The sequence below is a fragment of the Mytilus californianus genome, unplaced genomic scaffold (assembly GCF_021869535.1).
Source record: "Mytilus californianus isolate M0D057914Y unplaced genomic scaffold, xbMytCali1.0.p SCAF_10, whole genome shotgun sequence".
In the NCBI taxonomy this organism is placed as follows: domain Eukaryota; kingdom Metazoa; phylum Mollusca; class Bivalvia; order Mytilida; family Mytilidae; genus Mytilus; species Mytilus californianus.
In genome coordinates this window covers 71,707,734-71,721,253 of record NW_026262582.1, presented here as the reverse complement: position 1 = coordinate 71,721,253, position 13,520 = coordinate 71,707,734, and the positions used below count along the sequence as shown (strand labels likewise).

General features: G+C 32.3%; 1 protein-coding gene across 2 annotated transcripts in view; it reads right to left on the bottom strand.

The window, feature by feature from the left end:
- LOC127718473 (sodium-driven chloride bicarbonate exchanger-like) overlaps positions 1 to 13,520 on the bottom strand; it is a 67,200-nt gene that overhangs the window by 45,386 nt on the left and 8,294 nt on the right. For both annotated transcript variants that reach the window (XM_052224518.1, XM_052224519.1), the window contains exon 2: positions 11,123 to 11,163. The gene's annotated coding sequence lies outside the window, so the exon portion shown is untranslated. The remainder of the gene's footprint in view (positions 1 to 11,122; positions 11,164 to 13,520) is intronic.

Below are 13,520 nucleotides of genomic sequence, written 5' to 3'. Positions count from 1 at the left end.
TCAGTATTAATTTTTCTATTTTGTGGTTTGTCTACTGTTGATTTGTTTTTACCATGGAGTAGTCAGTTTGTCTTAGACTTATGAGTTCAAACATCCCTTTGATATTTCCGAACTATCTTCTACAAAATGTGGGAGGTATATTTAAAGGGGCAAACATACAACATAAGTCGAGGAAGAACAGGAAGTATAATGACCAAAAGAAAAACAATGAAATGTCAAAAGCAAATACATCCAGACACAACCTATCAAAATTAATATTGAACCACACTTAAAATGAGTGAACCAAATCATGTGTTTCGAATGGCTAAGACGTCCCTGTTTCACCAGAAACACCTGAGATCACCCCCGGCTTTTAGTGGGGTTTAATTTGTTCAGTCTTTCTATGTTGTGTTTTGTATACTTTTGTTTGATTTTTTGATATTTATCTTTTCGACTTATGAGTTTGAATATTCCATTGGTATCTTTTGACTCTTTTTTTTAACATTATTTGAGATAACCAATGTAAGTAAACATTTAATGATAAGTCAAGTTAATTAATTTTACCCCAAATTTCCTTTTATTCATATAAAGACATAGACAAACGTTTAAGCATGAAAAAGGCGTGAAAACCAACCACTAGTATTCAAATACATATGTAGTGCAAAACCTGTCAATGAAAAAATACCAGAACACGTGTGCTTAAATAAATGTTTTTCATTTTTTTTGTAGTACCAGACTGAGATTTTATTTTAACCTTTTTTCCAATTATATTTATTTTAATACAATACCACAACCTCGGTTTTGTCATGACAAAAGAAAATAAACATCACTCTTAAACAATAAAGAAAAAATACTATTTTACCAACATGCAACAGAACATTTTGTAACGACTGTTATATGTTTTACATAGAAACAACACTTTTCAAAGGAAAGTTATGTAATCATGGTAATAAATTTTGAGTATGGAGCGAAAATGTTAAATTTAATTGTAATTTCTTGAGTTATTATTGTCATTGATCAAGAAAAGTTGGAGGTTTTGTGCAATAAAGGCATACACATGTCATGATGTAATGACAAACAATTCTTCTTTGCAAGTTTTAATGTCTTAATTTGTTTGCAACATATTCTGTCGAGCTTTATTTTCACGTAAAACACCTGTCAATCCATTATGAACAAAAGTCGTCCAAACTTACTTCTAAGAAATACTAGCCAAGTTCTATATATACCTGTTCCAAATAAACTCATCATAGATACCAGGATTGAAATTTTGTATTTGCGCCAGACGCGCGTTTCGTCTACAAAAGACTCATCAGTGACGCTTGAACCAAAAAAAGTTAAAAAGGCCAAATAAAGTACGAAGTTGAAGAGCATTGAGGACCAAAAAATCCTAAAGGTTTTGCCAAATACAGCTATGGTAATCTATTCCTTATGTAGAAAAGCCTTAGTATTTCAAAAATATAAAGTTTTGTTAACAGTTAATTCATAAGTATGACCATATCAATGATAATTCATGTCAACACAGAAGTGCTGACTACTGGGCTGGTGATACCCTCGGGGAATAAAAGCTCCACCAGCCAAGTCAGTAGCCTGTAACTCAATAATTGTCACTGGATGCTGTCCGTCATATTGTTTTAGTTTATCGTTTCCTCACAAATAAGGCATTTGGCTTTTTGTTTAAATTGTTTCTTATTTGTTCATGTCAGAGCCTATTATATCGCTGAGTATACGGTCTGGATTGTGTTCATTGGTAAAGACCGTACGGTTATTCATAGACGCTTAAATCCGCCTCATATAGACTGTGATAGAAAGTTGTTTCATTGGGAATCATACCACATATTACAGTACTCCAGTTAAAAATTGAAAAAAGCAGGGTGCCAGCGGAGGGTGGGCACTTTTTTAGGTTAGGAAAAGGCACTGTTCAATTTTATTTTTTTGGTCTATGTTTCTGTGTGTATCCATCTTTGCTTTTTATCACATGTTCACATTGTTACTGTATATGTTGACAATAAAGATTCATAAGTTGTTGTTTTGATATTACAGAGTTCAGAATACTGTGTGTGTCATTTTGCAGTTATGACTTATTACTCGTTAGAGATATTAACGAAGGTATTTCGCTAATACGGGAACAAAAATAAAGAAGAAAAAAGGAAAATAACAATAACAAAAATACCGAACTCCGAGGAAAATTCTAAATGGCAAAATCAAAAGCTCAAACATATAAAACGAATGGATAACAACTGTCATAATCCTGACTTGGTACAGGAAAACACCATATGTAAAATGTCACTTACGGCCATAATTAATTTCATCATAAATTTCCATTGGGTAAATCTCAAACTACCTTCATTGGAAAAAAAATTTCCATTGGAACATTTCGAAAGACTTAATTCAATCAATTACTAACAAAAAGTCATCCAATCTTATTGCTGAGCAAACCTGACGAACAGAAAATTTGAAACAGATATTTAAGCAATGCGCATGCCTGTTTAACTTAAGTACACATGTGCCTCTCTTATCCCTTCTTGGTGGTTCGTGCTTTAATCTATACTGTTGACCATTCGGCCATCGAGGCCCCTCTATACTGTTGAATTGTAAATAAGAAAAGTATACTACTTAAAATGATCAAACAATATGGAAGTTAATATCTACAGGTTATGTTTCGGTCTTGCCAAATTCAATACACCTGGAACATTTGTGAAAATAAAACACACCTTGAGTATCATGAAATCAAGAAGCAGGTAACATGATATAATCATCAGAAACTAGCATATACATTCTAACGAGCATATACGAATACGAGCATGAACATACACAGATATACACAGCAATGCACGTTTCACAATATGCAAAAGATAGTGTATAAAATATAAAACAATAAAAATAACGAACTCCTACGAAAATTCAAAACGGAAAGTCCCTCAACAATTGGCAGAATCAAAAGCTCCAACACATCAAACGAATGGAAAACAACTGTCATATTCCTGACTTGGTACAGACATTTCCTTATATAAAAAACGGTAGATTATCATTAAACCTGTAATGTATTCGTCATCGATCGCAAAGACATTTTTCTTTATGCACAGAAGTTCTTATAAAACGAAAATAACGACAGTTTTACAGACGGGAATTTTTATTTCGCCTCTAATAGAACTATTATTATATCCAAACCTATTTATCCATTTAAATATTTATATAAGAATATGTGGTCAATTTTTTGCTATTTGACTACGAAAATACTGTAAAATGTCTTAATAAGTTGCTTTTTTTAAGTTGTGGTTTTCTGTCTTATTCCTATTATGAACTTGTGGTTAAACAATTGTCAATTGCCACGATTCACTATTTGAGCTTTAAAAAACAAGAGCAAAACAAATTTTAAAGCTTTATAATCATATGCCATTTTTTGAATGATATTTCCTTGACCAAGTTTTTTTTTCCTGTTAAAATTGCATGTTATGTTGTGTATTTAGATTGAATAGATTCCTGTCTAGATATAACAGTTTCGCAACTTTTAATTTTTAACAACATGTTTTATAACTTCGGTTTGCGTACAATAGAACTTTATGATTGTCATATTCATATATAAATCATGAAAATAAAACTCCTAGACACACAACAAAATGTTTTTCGAAAAAAAACAGTATGCTGTGGTTCTCCTAAAATTAAAATATACAAGAACACACACTTGAGTATGGACGAACGTTATTACCCACATAACGCATACGTGACGAGGAATTTAACTACACACTAACCGTTTCCGTTCCGTCCGGACACTGCTTTGTTTTCAAACATCCCGTATCCACAAATAGATGCCTCTCTCACAGCATTACTACTGAACGGGAGAACTCGGTGTGACTATATTTGTATACGCGTGTTCGTGTGCTATTGTGTATCAAATTTATTTCTCGTAAGTAGTATCTATGAGATCGATGACGAATACATTACAGGTTTAATCCACCGTTTTCTACATAAGGAAATGCTTGCACCAAGTCAGGAATATCACAGTTTGTTTTTATATACGTTTGATTTGTTAGAGCTTTTAATTTCGCCATTTGATAAAGGACTTTCCATTTTGAATTTTCCTTGGAGTTCGGTATTGTTGTTATTATACTTTTTTTTCTATATAATTTTATACTCGTACTTTAACAACATATTGTCTAACGTAGTAATCCGAGGGAAAATATATTCCATCCTACTTTACGAATATCCTCTTTCCCAAATGATATATCTATGCAATAAGACAGTTATTTCAAGATTATATATGTTTTCTAAGAAAATAAGATGCACCACTGAAACAGAGATATATAGCATCTCTGTTAATATTAACCAAGAAAGTTGATGTCATTCTCATATCATTGTTGTATATTATGATTGAATTGTGTAATGTATTGCTATTGTTGCAGCTCAGTGTGCCTAAGCTTGTAAATAAAGTTGACTTGTCTAGTCGTACACAACCAATCAGAACATTTCACTATTAAAACAGAGATGGAAGATACCAAAGGGATTTTAAAACTCATGTCGATGAAAAAAAAAAACTGACCACAACATACAAGACTTACAAAGGCCAGAGGCTCCTGACTCAAACTCATGTCGATGAAAAAAAAAAAATGACCACAACATACAAGACTAACAAAGGCCAGAGGCTCCTGACTCAAACTCATGTCGATGAAAAAAAAATGACCACAACATACAAGACTAACAAAGGCCAGAGGCTCCTGACTCAAACTCATGTCGATGAAAAAAAAAATGACCACAACACTCCGGACAGGCGCAAAAATGCGGCGGGGTTAAACATGTTTTTTATGTGATCTCAACCCTCCCCCTATACCTCTAGCCAATGAACAACATAGAAAAGTAAAGACTGAGCAACACGAACGCAACCAAAACCGAAGAGAGATTTAAGTGCAAAAGGAAGAGATAGCAGATTCTTTCTCCACATGTTGACAAGATAACTATGTTAGTTCCTATGTCAGTTTTCTCTGCCGAAGCAGATGCGATGAGAAAGTGAAATATAAAAACATATTTAAGATTTACATAATAATTTGTCATTGTCACATGTGAAAAGATTAAATACTTTTTATTGTTTGCGCACTAGATTCACCCAAATGTTTCTATCAATGAAGCAATTTTACAATTTATCATCGTAAAGTCTTTGGGAATTTATACTCTTTGATGTAGCCCATGATTTTAATAAAATACTTTAAAGGAGTTCTTGCAAGGATAATTGAAGATCTGTTAACTAATGCTGCCTAATCAAACATACAGACAGCGTGGTTCTTTCAAACCATGAGGAACAACAAATTTTAAGGATGTTCGCTACTCTGTTTCAAAATTTCCAGTTTTTTTTTAAAGACTGTTATAAAATGATAATATATAAACAAAGGAACTAGAAAAGCATAAAAACATGAAGGGTCCGTGTGCTTGTTTTCGAGATATGAGCCTCGAAAATTTGGCGGGAAATGATTCTCTCTAGATTTTTCATACTTTTAACATTGGCCGCTTTTTTCTTTTAAAAACTATGAAAAAATAACAAGGATTTTATAAGATTTTCAAATATGGCTTTTTAAACTGTATGTTATAAAATTATGAAAAGAAAAGTAGTGGTTAGCGGGCAAATATTTCTAATAGCAATACATGGATAAAACCAGAGGATTCCGAAAATCAGGCAAAATTCAAAAACAAAAGGCGCGAACATCCTTAAACGGACATTTCTAGGTATTCATACATCCCGTACAACTAGACATATTCTCCTTCCACAAAATGTGTGTTACTGCCGGACGATAAAACTATGGCAAATCATGTTTCCATACTCCAATCAACTCTTGTTGCCTAAATTAAACATACAGATAGCGTTGTATTTTCAACCAATAAGAACAACAAATCAAGCATCCTTATTTTAAACAGACATTTCTGGGTATTCATACATGCCGAACAACTAAACATAATTCCCCTGCACAAAATAGGGGTAAATGCCGGACGAAAAACTAAGACAGACCATATCTCTATACTCCAACAAAATCTTTGGGCAATTCAATCTTAATGTACAAATACTTTAATGTTGTACACTAGCAGTTTTAACTTTGGTTAAAAAAGGTGATTAATCACTTTACATGTATGTAGCTCTGTTCTATATATATATGAATTAATCATTATCATATAACAATGCATTGAAAAAATCTTCATGATGTTCTCATTAGTATGTTCCACACGTAAGGTGCATAAAATCACAAATACAAAAGCATACTATTTCTTGGTTATGCTTAAGAATTGAATGCTTCTTTTCATAATTCTATTGGGGTGTAAATGAGTTGACCGCAAGCACATTTTGTATGAAGCGCGAAAGCGCTTCATATTATAAATGTGCGTACGATCAACGTTTTTTCTACCCTGTAAAATCACCAAAAGAAGCAATCTCTTCTTATATTTACATTTCTATGCAACAACCATAAAATTAAGAGTTATACTAAGGACTTCGTTTGTTTTTCACTGCATTATTTTAACATTGTGATGGATAACGCATGCATACATGCAGTCATAGCTGTTGTATATTCTACGCAAATAAAATATGAGATTGGAGTGCCTTGCGATTAGTGTAAGCCAAATTAACGGATTCTAATGAAACATACATGTAATGTAATTATAATGAATTATAATTGAGATAAATTAAGTTAAACAGAAAATGAATGTCAATACATCTGTTAACCTATTTCGGGTTGAAAAATGTCTTTATGCAAGTCTGTAACTGTTTGAAAATTGAGTTAATATGAGAACTATGCAAAACAGACCAAAATTCATCCTTTATTTCGTATTTAATGTTCTAAAGTCATTCAGAGTCTTATACATGTACATGTATACGTGTACTTGCATAAAGTCGATTTCTATTCGACGCAGTTTATATGGCGAAAGCATGAACGAAGCGCACCACTGTTAATTTACAGTTGTAAATTGCAAATTTTATTCTTATTCAAACCAAACAGGTTATCTTAAACTTGTGTTAAACAATGTTAAATGGAGATCATTATCTACAATAATACAATAATTTTGAATTTAGAAAATTTAATCTGGAATGAGCAAACATGCCTCTTTAATTGAAAAAGGCAGATAGTAATAGATCCATAGAAATCAAAGACTGTGCATGTTTGTAATATACATAATGAGAGGATGAGAATCATGTGTTCTTAAATTGCCAAAACAATACATTTGTAAACGGACTTTCCGTTTTGAATTTTCCTTGAAGTTCGGTATGTTTGTTATTTTCCTTTTTGTTCACAAACACATTTACTTTGTTGATAAAAATAATTCCTGACATTCCAAAAAGAAAAATACTAAAAATATTTTATAATTTGATTCTGCATATGCGCATATGTTTTGATTGTCATTATCGCACGCATCTAAAACAATAAAACCAATAACACGGATACGTATTATGTCACCTAAGCAAACACAAAGACATGTGCATTGCAAGGATAAGTTATGGTAAAATATTTTTGTCAACTAAACATATTTTAAGAATACTATATTACCAATGATGAATACTAACTACTGGAATTCTTACATCTTTAGTACTTTTAGTCCATTAAAGGAAGTATCAACTGGTATCAACGAATATTTTACTGAACCATTATTTTGATTATGATCGATTGGTGTTGTATTTCAGTGGCATAACTTACATATAATAATAAGAAGATGTGGTATGATTGCCAACGAGACAACACTCCACCAGAAACCAAATGACATAAAAGTTAACAACCATAGGTCACCGTATGGCCTTCAACAATGAGCAAAACCTATACCACATAGTCAGCTATAAAAGACCCCGAAAGGACAATGTAAAACAATCGAGAAAACTAACGGCCTGATTTATGTACAAATCAATTAAAGAAGAACAAATATGATATACGGCAACAAACGAATTACAGGATACTAATTTTGGACAGGCACATACATAAAGTAGCAGGGTTAAAGTTTACAGGCGCCAAATCCTCCCCTAACCTGGGACAGGGGTGTAACAGCATTACATATGAACAAACTATAAAAATTGTCGAAAAGGGCTGAACTCTATGTATATTTAAGACAATAACATGTTGCTTCGTTACGAATTTGTAATGCTTGTACTAGACTGACACACTGGCCTGGGCCCTCGGTCATAAAACCTTACTCAGTACTGGGAGTACAAAATGTGTGCTCGAAACACCAAATCTAGTATTTTGATTGGTTGATTTCTGGGTCTGAGTACGATAATCATGCTCAAAAGATTTATGACCGCAAGGCCTGGGTAGGTTAACGTTTATAGTTAATAAGGTCCTCGTCCGCAGTAGGACATGTTAAATACCCGGATACATGATTTTAATTCCAAGTCGATTTGTCTTTTAACTCTTAAAAATGAATTAAGGGGAGTGGCTGCAACTTTCAATGTTCATGATTTGATTTGGTCCAGAATCTAGATCGAAAAAAAGTATGAACAAAAAGATCGAACTTAAAGGTAAAATTCAAAAAGAGGGAAGTTCATAAAAACTGACAAAATCAAACGTAAGACTATATTTATCTACGGAACGAAGAAAATGATAGGTTAAACCTGGTCTTTTAGCTAGCTGAACCTTCAAGAATCTTTCGCTTTCGATGCGAGCACGAGACCAACGAACGGTTTCTCGTTCGTAGATAAGCACATTATGTTAAATGAATGGTCAATGGGGAACACTGTCGGCATGATAACATTTGTCCCTTACGTGAACTTGCGGTGAAAGTAGTTTCTCATGCATCAAACTGTTAAATTTAACAAAGATTAAGTATGAATCTGTGACTTTATATCTGGCCCCTGGTAAATAAAATACGGATGTAAATAATGAATGTTTTCATGTAATTTATAGTGCGTCACCTAAGTTTAAATACATAAAGATATAATTTAGGAGAAGTTGGTGATACATCGAGAACATTTTTTATCTGTACCAAACATAAAAGCTTGTTTTTGTGCCATGGAAAATAAGACCAATCTTCTTCGTATTTATCTTATTATTGGTGGCGCATTAATCATTTTTCAGTTTTCTCTTGAATTTATACAATTGTACATGTAAGACTAGTTTACTGTTCATCTTCTGGCAAATTAATGTTAATTTTCTGAATATTTAATTAAACTACATGTATGAATGATCAGAGGTGACGTAAAATGACAATATTGATAAATCTGCAAACTTCGATTAGTGTTAAAAATAAGAAGTGCATTACAAACTGAAAAGGTTTTGGAATACAAATTGGCGTATTTCATTTCCTGATGTCTGTCTAAAAGGATAAATATTTCTAATAATTTTGTGTTTGTATAGATCATAGACTCCTCAATATTGACAAGTAAATCATAGACAGGCAAATAATGACTTTTTAGAGAATAAAAAGAACCAAAATGAATGATCTTTTTTTTAATATATACTCCAGTTAAAGTCAATACCCAGTTCTAACAAGAAATGAAGCACATGAACAAATGACACACGACACCTACTGACGCGGTTCTTGACCAGGTAATAACTCATGAAGATGTGGCAGGGTTAAACTTTATTTTTAGCATACCCCTGCCCCACCCCCCCCCCCCCCCTTTTCCCCTTTTCAATCTCGAACATTAGATAAAAAAAACATACAGTCAGTACAAGAAAATGACTTTGCTCTACAATAACGGTATATAAAGGCAACAGTATTACCGACCCCTCATGGGTAGTCAAGGTCGTTAAACACTCCCTTGTATTAGTATTTTACCGATGACTTAATCTCATAAATCGATTAGGAAGACCAATTATGGTAACAAATAAAACTGAAGCAATCGCATGAACAGCTAAAGAGGCGATGCCGGGTGAGCGTCTCCTGCTATGCATGCATCACCGGTAATGGGAATCCCGCGAGATCAAAATTTCACAATCGATAATAGGACACAATCAGTAAAATTACATATAAGACAACAGTATACAGCTTCTTTTCCATAGGTAATATTTTCTGTACCAAAAATCTGTAGTACTGGAAATCTACTTTTAATATTCAGTACTATTTTGTTACTTTAAAATTATTGTAATATTTAAGTAACGGTATTTTACAGTACTTGATTTATACTTAAAATTTAAGTACTACGGATTGTTGGTTACACCATTACATTTTTAGCATTTAGAAAGTTTGTCTATTTCAAATCTCTTAAAGTTATGATTTTCAAACATGGAATATTGTGATCACTGTTGGTATTATTTCTGTACCAAAATTTCAAGTACAAATCAAGTACTGTAAAATACAGGTACATAAATATTACAATAACTTTAAAGTAAAGAAATAGTACTAAATATCAAAAGTAAATTTCCAGTACTACAGATTTTAAGTACAGAAATAGTACCTATGCAAAAGTAGCAGTGTATGTATGGTATCTAAACATCTAATACTGTGAACACATAGCGCTAGTGAGTTGAGAAAAAAGTATAACAAAAATACCGAACCCCAAAGTAAATTCAAAAGGGGAAGTCTATAAAAACTGACAATAATAAACGTCATCAATCAACGGAACGAGTGGAAAACAAATGTTTTATTCCTAACTTGGTTCAGACACACAAACATATCATTACAAATTTGTGATGTTGCCGAAAAATCGATTCCAGTCGTTCTTCCTCGCAACTATGTTAAAGCAATGCTTATACTTGTTCGGCTTTTAAACTATTTTGATCTGAGCGTCACTGATGAGTCTTATGTAGACGAAACGCGCGTCTGGCGTATCAAATTATAAGCCTAGTACCTTTGATAACTATTTTAGCCAATCCCTTTTTTCTCAGTATCGCATAAATAATAATCGCATTTTGGTCTTAAATGACAAAATCGCAATACTAAATGTAAGCAATAATTTCTGAATTTATAGTAGTTTGAACATGTACGAGCGTAACGTATCAATTGAAAATTGTAAACGTCATAAGATGGGACAGAGGGTATGTTACTGCTGAGATATGGGATATTTTGGAAAGTTGAAATTATGAAATTTTGAAATTCTCACGTTTGTCATAGATTCTAGTTTAAAGTCGTTCACATGTGTGTCAACATCTAGGAAACATTTCAAGATATGAAGCAGACCTTCTTGTTTTGGTGGTAACCTTAATATCAAGTTTACCAAAATATATGAGATGCAAGTACTCACCGAAATATGTGTTATTGAGTGACAAGATATCATCAATATATCTGAAAGTAAAATTTTGGACGATAAGTTTTTTTTTTCCTTTTCCCATTGAGAAAATGTTATTTTAAGGTGGTACCCAACACCTTGACTAATATTAATTTGGCTCGTTTAATTTTCATAAAATTTTGACAAAATGTTTACTTTGACCCTTTGACAAAAATATAAAAAATTCAAAAAATTTCAACCAACCACTTCATCAGAAAAATTTCATTGGTTATATAGCAGTTAGACAAACACTAATTTTGATCATTGAGAAGCTTAATATTTTCTTAACAGTACAACGTGATTAAAACGTCTAGCTGATTTTTACAGAGTTATCTCCCTGTAGTGTTAGGTACTACCTTAATTCTGCTTCATATGAGTATACAAATAAGGATATATGTATAAAAATAATAAATAGCAAATTATACTATAGTATATATGACAAAATGTCGCAGTTAATGAAAGCAAAATCAAAGATCTATATATACGACAAACAAAAGGACAAACAACACAATGTACCAATCTAAGAGTACTCGCATGAAGTTTATTCATGAATTATTTGAGTGATCACCCGGATTATTATTAATTTTGGAACAAAAATCAGCAGAGGTTCGGAAGATTTAAGAATTTTACGCTTAATTTAGTTATTTGTGTTTCAAAACCTGTTGGTTTATACATGAAATTATTATGATAAAAATAAGATCATATCGAGTACATATATAAGGTAGCAAGCATCTCATCCAAGACGAAAATTAAGATTAGAATCCAATAAAGAATTGCTTGTACAAGGAATAAAACATAAAATTGGCATACACTGTGACTTTGAGATGAAGAACAGCTTTTTGTGTCTTTTTTTTTTTTTTTGCTGTGCATGTACTGATTTTGTGTCATGGATGGATATCCCATATCCTTTGTTTTTCTATTAAGCAACACATGGGCCACATTATTCAAGGTCTAATTATATAATGTTTAGATATTAAATCGAAAATTTAAAGACAGTATACCAATGTTTGCTTAATTTCCAAACTCTGTGTGAGGAAACTCATCAAAGATATAAGGGTCATAATATGGTACGCTAGACGCGCATTCGATCTACATCAATATCACCATTGGCACCAAAACCAGATGTTAAGGTAATCTCTGCTTTAGTGTTTCGAATAATGTCAACAGTAAATGTACCAGAAACTAATTATCATAGTTATCAATGTCAACACACAGTGGTTGTGATACACAAGCAGTGGTATCGACACAGTGGTATTCAGATCTTCATTCAATAAAGCAGGATTAAATCATTGAACTTGCAACAATACCTTAAATTAATGAAGATAGAAATTGTACATTAAAGGGTATATTTGATGGTCTCTAAAAAGAAAACTAAAGTTCACGAAAACAATGCGGAACTGTCAAAATTCATAATTATTTATATACATCACGACTGACTCCATTGTTTACATACATTTGTTTACGTATAAGGTGGTATATTTCTTTACAAGGTGTTTAACTACTTGTAATTTGTTTTGACGAAACATTTTTTTCTTTCTATTGGAGTAGCAAGATAATAAGAGTGAAGCTAGTTCGTTCATATTAATCTCTCGTGTTTTTGCATGTTTAACGATACATATGTGTCATTTTGTTAATATAACACAATTATCGTGATTGGGTCTCAACTGCATCGGTACCAGCAGGTTCATTTGGTAAAGTGAGGTTTTGTGAAGAATAATTGATCGTGCGTTCCATTATAGAAAAAGACTGAATTTAATGTAAATATTATTTACTTGTCAATGCAATATATGTGTTTACTCTCACTAATATGTGCAAATTAGTCACTTCATGTTTTTAATCATTAAATGAAATTAGAGTTCCAATATATCATATTTTGTAAACAACAAACAAATAACTATATTGAAGATGGATGTTCTGTATTAATATGCAAAGGAGTATAACAAAAAAAAATGAAATCAAGGTTATCCTTTCGAACATTTTACGGACGCAATCATGAGTTGGTTAACCGTTGTGGAATATCTGTTTCAGAGATGACGACGGATATGCTCCCATTGTCGTAACCACAATCCTGTCCCTTTTTTCATCGAATGTGACATACAGAATGAGACATATCAGCTGCGATCACCCTCGGGTTTGGTTGGTGGATTTCGTGTTTGTTCAGTCTTTTTTTCTTTGTTGAATTTTGTATACTTTCTTTGTCTTTTTGATCGTTTTTCGTTTTTTTTTTTGTTTTTGCCACGAACTTGTTTGTTTGTTTACGTAAGAGTTTGACTATCTCCTTCGTATCTTTCGCCTCTCTTTAGAAAAACACTTTAATTACTATTCAAAAAGACTATATATAGGGAATTCATAGAAAAAAAAGACGACAGAAGAT